Source organism: Labrus bergylta, chromosome 7, assembly GCF_963930695.1.
Source record: "Labrus bergylta chromosome 7, fLabBer1.1, whole genome shotgun sequence".
Lineage (NCBI taxonomy): Eukaryota > Metazoa > Chordata > Actinopteri > Labriformes > Labridae > Labrus > Labrus bergylta.
The window spans coordinates 486,722-499,749 of NC_089201.1; positions in this window are offsets into that span (position 1 = coordinate 486,722).

A 13,028-nucleotide genomic window follows, 5' to 3' on the forward strand; every position below is an offset into this window, starting at 1 on the left:
TCTCTATAAGGTTGGTTTGGGGGTGGTAGGCCGAGGTTAACTTGTGTCCTACATTCCAGGTTCTGCATACAGTTTGGAAAACTGATGAAACAAACTGTGTTCCACGGTCAAACAGGATGTAGTCAGGAATGCCCCACCTGGTCAAGATGTCTTTGACCATGACTTGAGAGATGGTTCCAGCTGTGGCATTTCTGATTAGGAACAGTTCAACCCAACGGGAGAAATAATCAACGAAAACCAGGAGGTAAACGTTTTTTTGGAACTTTGGGGAAGGGACCCATTAAATCCATTCCCAGCATTTCCCATGGGCTTGTTGGAGCTTTCCTGCAAGTTTTCTGTTTTCTGGTTTGTAGAGCTGACACATTTGACAATCTTTTACATGTTCTCTGACATCCAAGCTCAGCTTTGGCCAATAGACAAGATATTGAAGTCTTCGGTAGGTTTTGTGCCTGCCAAAATGTCCAGAGAGAGGATCTTGATGGAAGTAGTCCAGTAACTGTGTGCGGAAGGTAGGAGGTATGTAGAGTTGGTAGATGGTTTTGTATGGGAGGGTGACGAGATGGTAGAGGAAATCATCCATGGTGGTGTATGAAGGGTTTGAATTATTGACTTGTCCAGTTTCTACCACTTTTTGATAAAGAACCTGACATTCTGGGTCTTCCTGTTGTGCCTTCCACAGGGCCTCAGTTGAGATGGGAAGTTCTTTGGATGGTTTTGGAGAGGCAGATGTGATGGTTGCACACACAGGTAGGGAGGTATGGATGGATTCTGAAGGAGCTCAGGAGAGGGCATCCGGTACAGTGTTGTATTTTCCTTTCCTGTATTCTACAGTGAAAGTGAATTCTTGAAGCCGGAGTGCCCACCTGATGAGTTGTGTGCTGGGTTTGGTGGTTTTGAACACCCACAGAAGAGAGGCATGATCAGTCACAACGGTAAACAGTCTGCCTTCAAGGTAAGTTCTCCACTTCTCAACTGCTCACACCACAGCCAAATATTCCAGCTCGGTGGCAGCATAGTTTTTCTCTGCAGGGTGACTGCGGCTGGCAAAGGCGAGGACTTCCACGGTTCCATAGTTGGATTTCTGAACAAGCACCGCCCCAAGACCAATCTCACTGGCGTCGGTGTACACCACAAAGGGAGCATTGAAGTTTGGACGGCTAAGAACAGGTGGTTTTACCAGGTGATGTTTCAGGGTATTAAACGCTGTTTGACATGCAGGTGACCAACTGAATTTACCAGGAACAGGGAAATAAACAAATCCAACAGGTAATCGGGCCTGACAGCAACGGCTCTCCAGCGACAAAGATTTTAACAAACGGCTATAACACGGACTTCAAACACGCTCTATGCCGAGGTAACACTTCTCCTTCAGTGACTTTCTTTCAATGACTCTCTGCGCTCTATCACCGGTGACTTGCACCTATACAAATGCCCTTCCTGTAGGACGGATTCAGATTTTTTTTACAGCTCTGTTTTTCATTGGAGTGTGAGATGAATGTGGTTGGATGACGGAGGAAGCAATGAATGAAGGTGTGTAGAAAGGGGATTCTAACTCTGCAGGCGCTTCCTTATTTGTTTTTGAAGCCCGTGGTAAAACCCGGAGCGGAGTTTGTGTTTTGTACTTTGTACTTTGTACATTGAACTGAAATGGACTGAACTGTGGGTTGTGGGTAAACCGGAGCGGACTTTTCTCGGAACGGGAGTGAACTCCCAAATCAGACCAGTGATGACATGTATAGCCGCAGTCTTTTTGGGGAAAACCTGGTCTGCTAGCTAGAGACGGCATCCATCCTACTTTGGACGATACAGCTCTATTATCTAGAAACAAAGCAGAGGTTATTAGTCCAAAACCTTGACAACAACACAGAGTTCAGACCAGGAGGCAGAGCTGCAGTCTTACACGCTTCTCTGCGCCTCCCTTAGATCTGTCTCCCAGTCACTATAGCTGTAATTCTGAATCTAACTGTAGTTATACTATAGGTACTGTGTCTGTCCCCCGGCCCAGACCAAGTTATCCAAACGAAGAAAGAAAAGGCGTAAATCATCAAAATCTCATCAGGATCAAGACTACGAATACGATTTTGCTAAAAAATCCACTGCGGATTTTTGAACATTAGGTCCTTAGCATCCAAATCTCTTTTAGTGAATGATCTGATATCAGATCAGCATATTGATTTACTTTTTTTGACTGAAACCTGGCTGTGTCAAGATGAATATGTTAGTTTGAATGAATCCACTCCTCCCAGTCATTTTTGTACTCATATACCTCGAGACACCGGACGAGGTGGTGGAGTAGCAGCTATTTTTAATTCTGGACTTCCAGTTAACCCTCGACCAAAACTGAATTTTTCTTCTTTTGAAAGCCTTGTTCTTAGTTTTTCACATCCAGTCTCAAGAACCTTTCAGCCAGTTCTAGTTGTTGTAGTTTACCGTCCTCCTGGCCCATATTCTGAGTTTCTATCTGAATTTGCAGAATTTTTATCAGATTCAGTCCTGAGCAGTGATAGAATAATTGTTGTAGGTGACTTCAATATCCATGTGGATGTTGATAATGATAGCCTGAGCACAGCTTTCATGTCACTATTAGACTCTATTGGTTTCACCCAGGGTGTAAACAAACCTAATCATCGTTTTAACCACACCCTGGATCTTGTTTTAGCTTATGGCATTGAAATCCATAACCTTACAGTTTTCCTAGAAAATCCTCTGCTATCAGACCTTTTTTTAATTACATTCGATTTTGTCCTACCAGAATTACCTCTGCCTGGAAGAGGTGTGCTCTCTAGAAGTTTGTCGGATAGTGCTGTTGCTAGATTTAAGGAAGCTATTTCAGCTGTTTTTGATTCAGTACCGTGTTTCAACCGAGTTGGAAACTCTTATGATAGCTTTAGTCCCTCTCAGCTAGATCAGTTTGTTGATAGTGCAGTGGATTCGCTGAGAGTTACTCTGGATTCGATTGCTCCCCTGAAACAGAAGGTTGTTAAGCGGTGGAGAGTGGCTCCATGGTTTAACTCAGAAACCTGTACTCTAAAATAATCGTCGGGGAATTTTGAAAGAATATGGCGCTCAGCCAAAACGGTAGAATCTCGTTTTTTTCTGGCAGGATAGTCATAGAAGATATATGAAGGCTCTACGTCACGCCCGAGCTGCCTACTACTCCTCTCTAATTGAGGAAAACAAAGGAAATCCTAGATACCTTTTCAGCACTGTAGCCAGGCTGACAGAGAGTCATGGCTCCATTGAGCCTTGTATTCCTCTAGCCCTCAGCAGTAATGACTTCCTGAGCTTTTTCAACAACAAAGTTCTAGACATCAGAGACAAAATTGGTAACCTCCTGCCCTTACCTGGTGCGGATACATCTGATACGGCAGAGACAGTTCTAGGACCAGATATTAGTCTCGACTGTTTTTCTCCAACCGACCTTTCAGAGCTATATTCCATTTTTTCTGCGTCAAAACCGTCAACCTGTATTTTGGACCCAATCCCAACCAAGCTGTTTAAGGAAGTCTTTCCCTTAGTTAGCAACTCTATATTAGATATGATCAATTCGTCTTTACTGGCAGGCTATGTACCCCAGGCATTTAAAGTAGCGGTAATCAAACCTCTACTTAAAAAGCTTACTCTGGACTCAGGAGCTCTGGCTAACTACAGGCCTATATCCAACCTTCCTTTTTTCTCGAAGATCCTGGAGAAGGTGGTAGCTAAACAGCTGTGTGACTTTCTCCATGACAACAGTTTATTTGAGGAGTTTCAGTCAGGATTTAGAGTCCACCATAGCACTGAGACTGCACTAGTTAGAGTTACAAACGATCTACTTCTAGCTTCAGACAGGGGACTTCTGTCTGTGCTCATCTTGTTTGATCTTAGTGCTGCTTTTGACACCATTGACCATCGGATCCTGTTGTACAGACTGGAGCATTTGCTTGGAATTACAGGGACTGCTTTAAGTTGATTTGAATCCTACTTATCGGACCGATCTCAGTTTGTACATGTTAATGATGAGTCCTCTATGCACACTAAAGTTTGCCATGGAGTCCCACAAGGTTCAGTGCTTGGACCAATTCTCTTTACATTATATATGCTTCCTCTGGGAAATATTATGAGGAAACACTCCATACAGTTTCATTGTTATGCAGATGATACTCAGCTTTATGTATCAATGAAGCCCGATGGCACCAGTCAGTTATGTCAGCTAGAAACGTGCCTTAAGGACGTTAGGACCTGGATGACCAGAAAAGTTTTGCTACTTAACTCAGACAAGACTGAAGTTATTGTGCTAGGCCCTAAGAACCTCAGAGAGACTTTTTCTAGTGATTTGACTGTCCTTAGTGACATCAGCCTGACATCTAGCACCACTGTTAGGAATCTAGGAGTTCTTTTGGATCAAGATATGTCTTTTAGCTCTCACATCAGTCAGGTTTCAAGAACAGCCTATTTTCACCTTCGTAATATATCCAAGATTAGGAATATCCTGTCGCAAAATGATGCAGAAAAACTAGTTCATGCATTTGTTACCTCCAGACTGGATTATTGTAACTCTCTTTTGTCAGGGTGCTCTGGCAAGTCTCTAAAGACTCTTCAACTGGTCCAGAACGCTGCAGCTCGTGTACTGACCAGAACCAGGAAATGGGACCACATCACTCCTGTCCTGGCTTCTCTGCACTGGCTCCCTATACAGTCTAGAATAGAATTCAAGATCCTTCTTCTCACCTACAAAGCTCTAAATGGCCAGGCACCATCTTATCTGAAGGAGCTACTAGTGCCGTACTGTCCCTCGAGAGCATTGCGGTCCCGGAGTGCAGGCCTGCTGGTGGTACCTACAGTCTCCAAGTGTACTATGGGGGGTAAAGCCTTCAGTTATCGGGCTCCTCTCCTCTGGAACCGCCTTCCAGCCGAGGTCCGGGAGGCAGACACAGTCTGTATTTTTAAGAATAGACTTAAAACTTTCCTTTTTGATAAATCTTATAGTTAGTGCTGGTGTAGACCAGCTCTTAGTTATGCTGCTATAGGCTTAGACTACCGGGGAAACTGGCACCTTGAGCTCCTCTCTCTCTCTCTCTCTCTCTGCATATACAGTACATCATATTACTGCATGTATCTATCTGTAAATCTCAGTCACTAACCACCTACTTTCCTGAGAGCTCTTGAGCTCTCTTAGGCTCCTCAAGATCGTTGGTTGACGGCCTGCCAGAACAACATAATCAAATGTTGGAAAATGTTTCTCTCTGCCTGTTTTGAGTTTAAATTGGTAATTCACCCTTTGTCAAGTCCTGCCCTCACCAGGAAGTGATGATCTGCTGGTTTGGTAGCCTCAGTATCACTAACAAAAACAGGCTGGGAAATAGTGTTCAACTTTGCAAAGTTTAAAAGAAAAAAAGAGAAAGATATGGTACGGTGAATGAGGACAACTCAAAATCTCAAAAAAGCCTACATTCTAAATGTGACCGATATCTGATGCTAGTGATGTTGGCTAATAGTAGCTGCATCCCATGGCTGCTAGTTGTCTGACCTCTGGACTCCATCAGTGAACATTTCAGGGGCCAGGGGTCAGTGTATGGACTTAGATAATTGTGAGGTTTTGTTTATGTATTCTGATATAAAGCGTCCCTTGAAAGGCGCTATATAAATCCTAAATACTATTATTATTATTGTTATTACTGAAATATTCTCTAAATGTTGGAAACAGGGCTTCAATATGCAGTTGAGAATTAGCTATGTGTATCATTTGACAATCACACAAACATCACTTATCGGCTGTGGCTCAGTTGGTAGAGTCAATAGTCTCTCGACCGGAAGGGGTCTGGGGTCCAATCCCTGCGAATGTAAATAAAAACCACTCCATTACAGCTTTGAACACTGTTAGAAACTATTAGAAAGAAATATTATTTAAAAATAAAGATCCCTCTCAGGTAACACGGTTAATAATTACTCATCAGGTGTTTAAAGTCAGTTTCTTCTGATGACTCTTTTGAGCAGTTTGACGGAGAGAGATTGAACAGACACTCATGTACATGATTAATTTTATACCACTATGATGCCAATCTCTGTTCAGAAATGTCATATTTTAAATGTTTACATCACTGGTCATCAGATTTAGTCTCATACTTGCCGTTTTAGTACGGTTTTCATTTTTTAAGACTCGGTAAAGACCCCAACTTTTCCATTAACCGCCATTCATTCAGATGGAATGATTTCACCCAGAAAGGGGTCGTTTGGGCAAAGTACCCGGATGGGTTGCTCTCATGAATATGGTGATTATACTAAACGTTTTGTGAATTCAGATTCAATAGCTGCAACCATGTGGCCAAAAAAAACAAATGAATGCAGCTTTAAGGTATCCAGGAAGAAATAGATAGATAGATAGATAGATAGATAGATAGATAGATAGAGAGGTACTTTATTGATCCCGAGGGAAATTCAAAGCATCCAGTAGCAGGTTACAAAGACGTACATGACATGAAACATTTGTTACAAATTAAACACAAAAACCGACGCCCCCTCCCATACATGTATATTAACCCCAAAAAAAGACTTAAGAATACCCCTAGATAAATCAATTTTTTTTAGCAATGTTTAAAAAGAAGAAAATGATCAAAACAGACATTAAATAACAGTCAGTGCAAACATTAAAGCTGCGAAATTACATTTTAAAATCTGAATTATGTGTTTTCTGTACTTTTTGAGTTCTTTTAGTTGTCATTTGTCACATACAGTATAGCTTTTGATAAGTATGTGCTGTCGTCGCTCCAGCTTTCAACACTTAATTTTTAATATCATAAACTATCAGCACCATATCATTATTCATCATAATATCTACTTCCTCCCTCTTGTGTTCATACCCCCTGCTATCCTTCAATCTATATCATTTATTCTCTCCGTCCTCTTACCTTTTCTCTTTTCCAATTGACCCTTTGCTCATCTTTGAATCCCCAGTGATGGTTGTTAACTTAGACAAGCCATTACAGCACACAAAGAATTGATAGGAAGCTTAAGGTATTTGCTGTCATGATATTGGCTCAGTGAGAGAGGCATGTCTGATGTAGAGCACTGCTGAGGATTCAATCAACACAGAGAAGGATGTATTACATGTATAACTGAAGATGAATTAAATGATTTGTAAAAGGACATATTTGGTCAAAATGTTTTTAAAGATGTCAGATTGTATCTTTGCAATGATTGGATGGATTGCTTTGAGAGAAAGACAGTAATTGGATGATTTTATCTTAAGAAGTGTCTTATACCTCACTTTATCTAGAAACACTTATGAACTGTTTGCGTCTGTTCTAACACGTAAAGGCAAATGTAAACATGCATGATCTGTTCAAATTTACATGATAGGTTTAAGTGCAAATTGTGTCATGTTACAGTAATCGTTTGCAGCATTATGGACCCATCCACGTCAAAATACATGAAGCTGTCCATACTTTAGAGGGCCTTTTTCCTGGCAGCAGTATAAGGGGAATTATCCTCCAGATATAAATCACTGAAGTGAAGTTCTGGGATTTGCTGGGGGTTTTTTTAAGCAATTGTTAAGGTGTCCAATTTGCTGTATAAAGGTTGCAAGTGCCCAAGTGCAGGTCTCGTCTCGGAGTCCAAAGCATTTTTACTCGGTCTTGTCTCGGTCTTCACCCCTTCTAAATAAACAAATAACTTCAATTCATTTATAATTTGATTTTTATCGCCCTGGTTACCATTGCAATCTTCCTGGTGTTACAGTCTAAATGACTGACACACCAACTGCACACAAGATGAGGATTTTTCATTGATATTTATGGTCTTGTCTCGGTCTCACTCTGCCTTGGTCTTGGTCTTGACTCTTTCTCAATCCCTAAATGTGTTGATGGTGTCTAGGTCTCGGAGCACTCTGGTCTCGGGTATGTTTTGGTCTCGGTTGTGGTCCTGACTACAACACTAGTTCAGTCATACAAGTTTGTATTTATTTAAAATATTGAATGCCGCAGCAGAACAAAGTTTGTGTTTGCCGTGCTCTGAACTGATCACTCCTTGTGGTTTTATTTTACATGCAGGAATTTGAGGAGTGATGGGAAGATATCTTAACCCCCAGAGTATGTTCTTTTTCTTTTCTCTAGTCCTTAACAGCTTTTATACATAAGGGGCATTGCCGGCCGGCCGTCCCGTCCATTTAAACCTGATGTAAACACGACGCTGACAACAACACAGCCAGCGAGACTCAAGCTTCTCACTCAATGTCGACAGTCATGACTGAGAGATATTTTCATAGGATATACTTGATTTCTGCTTCATGTGGAAAAGGTTGCACATTCTTCATTTTAAGATTGCGTATTCTTTTCAAAAACATTTTCCTTCTCAGTATTTAGCCACTATTATAAAGCAGTCATGGAGAAGTGAGCCTGATTTGTTTGCATGTTTGTTAAAAGCAATATCAGCAAGAAAGTGGGTGTCCTTTTTCTCAGGTGCACAGGTATTTTTTCAACAAGTCAGTTGTGATAAAATAAAATGACAACCGCACACAAACAACCGCACATAGAGAGACTACTGAGGCTTATTTCTACCTAATATAAAGACAGAAAAAAAAACTGACAAAAACATGCAGAAGGCAACAAAAGCTTCCTGTGTGGACCTTCATATCTACAATATGAAGGTGAAAGGGAAAAAAAATAGGAATGCAAAGCATACACCCCCTGCCCACACACACACACACACACACACACACACACACACACACACACACACACACACACACCTCGCCCTGTCTGACTGCGTCCTCCCTCTCATCTGTCCATCCCCTCTCCTCCTTTCTCTTTCCCTCTTCCATCTCCATCTCTCTGCTCAAAAGGTTAGTAAATGTCAGATGGGAGTTGTCATCATCTTCAATGGCATCATCTTTCTTCATAGAAACACTGTCTGTGTGTGTGTGTGTGTGTGTGTGTGTGTGTGTGTGTGTGTGTGTGTGTGTGTGTGTGTGTGTGTGTGTGTGTGTGTGTGTGTGTGTGTGTGTGTGTGTGTGAATGGGGAAGTTGAAGGGAATACAATTGAACAGAATGAAATAGAACAGGGTATTGAAAATGGGAAATTACAGCTTTCAACAAAAGGCGAACGTACACACGTACACACACACACACACACACACACACACACACACACACACACACACACACACACACACACACACACTCTCCTGCAAAAAGACATGAAGATCTGAAGAAAGACAGTATATTCTTCACTTTCTTTCACTTTTACTCCCCCTTTAATGTCTCTGTGTTCGCCATAAAGAAATCACAGGACTTTAGTGAATAACTTTGCATCAGTGTAGCTGCCTCTGACTTATCCAATTCCAGCAAACACTTCTTTTTTCTCTCTCTCTGTGTCTCGCTGCTGCGTCTTCATCACAGGCCGTATTCGCCTCTCTATATATTTTATGACTAATGGAAGCAGCAGGCCTTTGTGGTGATGACAAATCCCCGCACTCAGACAGTTTTACAGCCCCTAAAGAGCCTTTTGACAAACGACTGGGCTGTAAACCTAATAATCTAACGCAGTGTGTTATTGTAATGGTGTACGTGAGCGTGAGTGAATATTTAGGAGATGTTGAATATTGCTTATCTCCGTCCAATTACCAAAGCGCTTTAGCATCAGAAACAAATCACAGCACAGACGCATACATACAAGAACACACTCACAGAGTGGTTTATGTACTGAGAAAGTGTCGGGTAAACACACAGTGTAAACACATTCTGCACGTCGGCATGTGCACTTAAAGTGTCACTTTACAGACACTTGGTTTTTCTAACTATTAGCTAGCATATATCAGAAATGTTGATGAGGAGTCTGGAATCTGGACACTTCTTACTAATCAACACCATTTTTTAAAGTGATTTTTTTGGGCCTTTTTGACATCTTCAGATAGGAAAGCTGAAGAGAGACAGGAAACCTTAGAGAGAGAGTAGGGAATGACATAAAACAGAGGTTTGAGGCCAGATCTTAACCCATATCCGCTGTAACCAAGACTACAGCCTCGGCACATGGGGCTCGCAACACAAGTTAGCCATCTCCAACTAATCAACAACGTTTAGGGAAAATAAAAGTCTTAAAGGAGAAGAAATTAGTCCAGGAAATATTCTGAAATGTTATTTGTCATTATTTGTCAAATGTCGTAGGTCCAACCAAATATCCCATGGGTGTTTGCAAATGGGTTCAAGAGCAATCCTGGAGAGATGTAGTCAAAAGGTCAGGGACGCAGAGAAAAGGGTTGCTGAGGGGGCTGCAGCACACCCTAAAACCAGGCACCATTAAAACCATTAGCTTATAAAAGCATGCACACTTATGTTGACCCTGTTTTATTGGATATAGATGAAGTAAATATATGTATGTATGTTTTTGTCTGTGTACTATAGTAGTGTACACCTTGTTTATAACACCTCCTTCAGGGTGTTACAGGTTTTTAATCATTCAGCCCACACTGTTATTCAATAAACCGCAGCTGTGTGATCAGCCTGTCAGACAGAGTAGCATAACTAAATGTATCCTAGAACTTGAGTTTTCACTAATAATTATTTTAAAAAAGTTAGAACGACTTCTGACAGCGAGACCCAATGCACAAATCCAAATGCCTGATGCTCTGCCCAGCTCGGCTGCTCACTTGGTGAACTTTCGGTGTGAAGCTTGTTGTTTGCTAAAGTTTACATTGTTCAAGAAATGTAATAAGCTGCTGTTAAAATTAATAATAAGAGCCCGACCAATTAATTTGGCCGGTCGACAATTTTCGGCCGAAATCAGTATATCACGTTACTATCAGTATCGGCTAATTTTATCTCCGATATGTACCAGTATAATTCATTATAAGTTTGAGTGAACTGTTGTTATTTGTTATTCTGGCCAATAAAGGCTTTTGTTCACCTGTAGAAAAATGTTTTGCCTTCAATATAAATCTTTTTCACAAGTGTTTGATAACTGCATTTGAGGGATCAACACAATAAATGTGTTTAATGTCTTTATCTATCAGTGTATAAAGATCAAAGATCAGGGCGGCTGTGGCTCAGTTGTCAGAGTCATTGTCTCTCAACTGGAAGGTCAAAGGTTAAATCCCCAGCTCCTGCAGCAACATGTCCGATGTGTCCTTGGGCAAGACACTTAACACCAAATTGCTCCTGCTGTTACATCAGCGGCGTATGAATGCGTATGATTGGGATTAGTTACTTCTGATGGTCTCACTGCACAGCAACCACATCAGTGTGTGAATAAAAGAAAAGCGCTATACAAGCTCAAAGTCAAAGTCAAAGTCAAAGTCAACTTTATTGTCAATTTCAAAATATTGACAAGCTCAAGTCCATTTACTATTTACCATCTAAGAAAGATATTGGCCAAAATATCAGTATAGGATCCTGGTATCTGTATTGGTCTCAAACATCCCACATCAGTCAGGCCCTATTAATAATCCTGAAAATTCTAATCAATTCATAAACTATGAGTTTGCACGGCATAGAGTATGATGTCATCGTATGGAAGGACTTCTGAAACCAACTGAAACTGACTTCAAGCATCGCTGCGAGAGGTTAAACAAAAAAGAACTGGCCAAAAAGTTTAAAAAATCACAGTTATTACATCCTTACTTTTGAATTAAGACGTGCAAATGACAAGTATTACAATATATGCTAATGTCTATTGATATCTTTTATTAAGATTGAACTGAAGAAGACATTTCTCTCAGAGGTTTAAGCTTTTATTTAACAATGATGGTAGCACTACATGAGATTTAATTATAAAAATATTTCTGGGATTTTTTTTTCCACTGTTGGACATATAAGCATTTAGCAAGTCTCGATCGTCATCCAGCAGATGCAGAGCAACACTAACAATCAGTTTGGTGTTGTGTTCCTGTCCACCTAATCAATGCAAGTTCAATATTCACGAGTCCAATAATAGCTGTGTTTTCACCTCCTCTGACTCCTGAGGGAAATATCAGTTTTTATAGTTGCGACATGCTCCACTATGACCGGCAGCTAAATGCTAACTTTGTCTGTTTGGAATTTAGGGCTTTGCAGGTAGTGTACGTTGTTTTTTTTTCATATATTAATGCTGAAACAGCATTGAATGGAAACAAGTTTATGAGCATGGTGAGAGCAAAGCTAACCGATAAATCAGTGGGCTGTAAACAGAAACAATGAGCTGGGATGGGCTGGGTTGGGTTTGAGGATGATTATCTGATGGTACATGTCTGTACACATCTTGACTTTTAAAATGCTCCCCTCTCCGCTCTGTCAGTTTGCTATTTCAGTTTTGACCTTTATCCACCCATCATCACAACCCTGCACCCTTCCTTCACCACATCCAGTGTCTATACTCAGTCAGGGGGGTAACCTACTACCCCTTTAGGCTACAAGAAGATGTCAAGGTGAGGTCTAATCATTACCTTTTAAAATTAAAATTAGAGTCTCCTTATTTTATTGCGTATTTATACAATTTGTAAAATCAATCCTAGGAAATCCTAAATCATGATCTACAGCTGAAAGATCTGTAATCAGCCTCTGCATATTTGACAGTCTGATAGCTATGACAACACCTTTATATATTTTTGAATAGTCTTTCATAAGCCATCAGTGTTAAGAAATGAATCCCAATGTGATTAAGGTTTGAAAATGATAAAATAAAAGGGTCAAAACATTACAGATTTAAGCAATGAAAGACTGCAGAGGCCCAAAGACCAAAAATAGTTTTCAAAGTTTTCATAAACCATCACAAGCACTGCCATGGGTCAATATGGATCTATGGTCAGTTACTTACTCTGAGTACATCTACTAAAGACAAGCCTTTATACATTTCTTGTTACTTTTTACGCAGATAAAACAATTACAAATGTAAGACGGAGTATTTGGGCCACATTAAAGTTGTATATTTACGAGATGCTCTATAGACTAACATAACGACTTTAATCTCTTAAATGTATTACTTTATTTTATAAATGTACGACTATTCTTGTAAATTTCCGACTTTCTTTTCTAACAACTTTATTCTCATAAATTTCCAAGTTTATTCTCGTTCGTTTATGA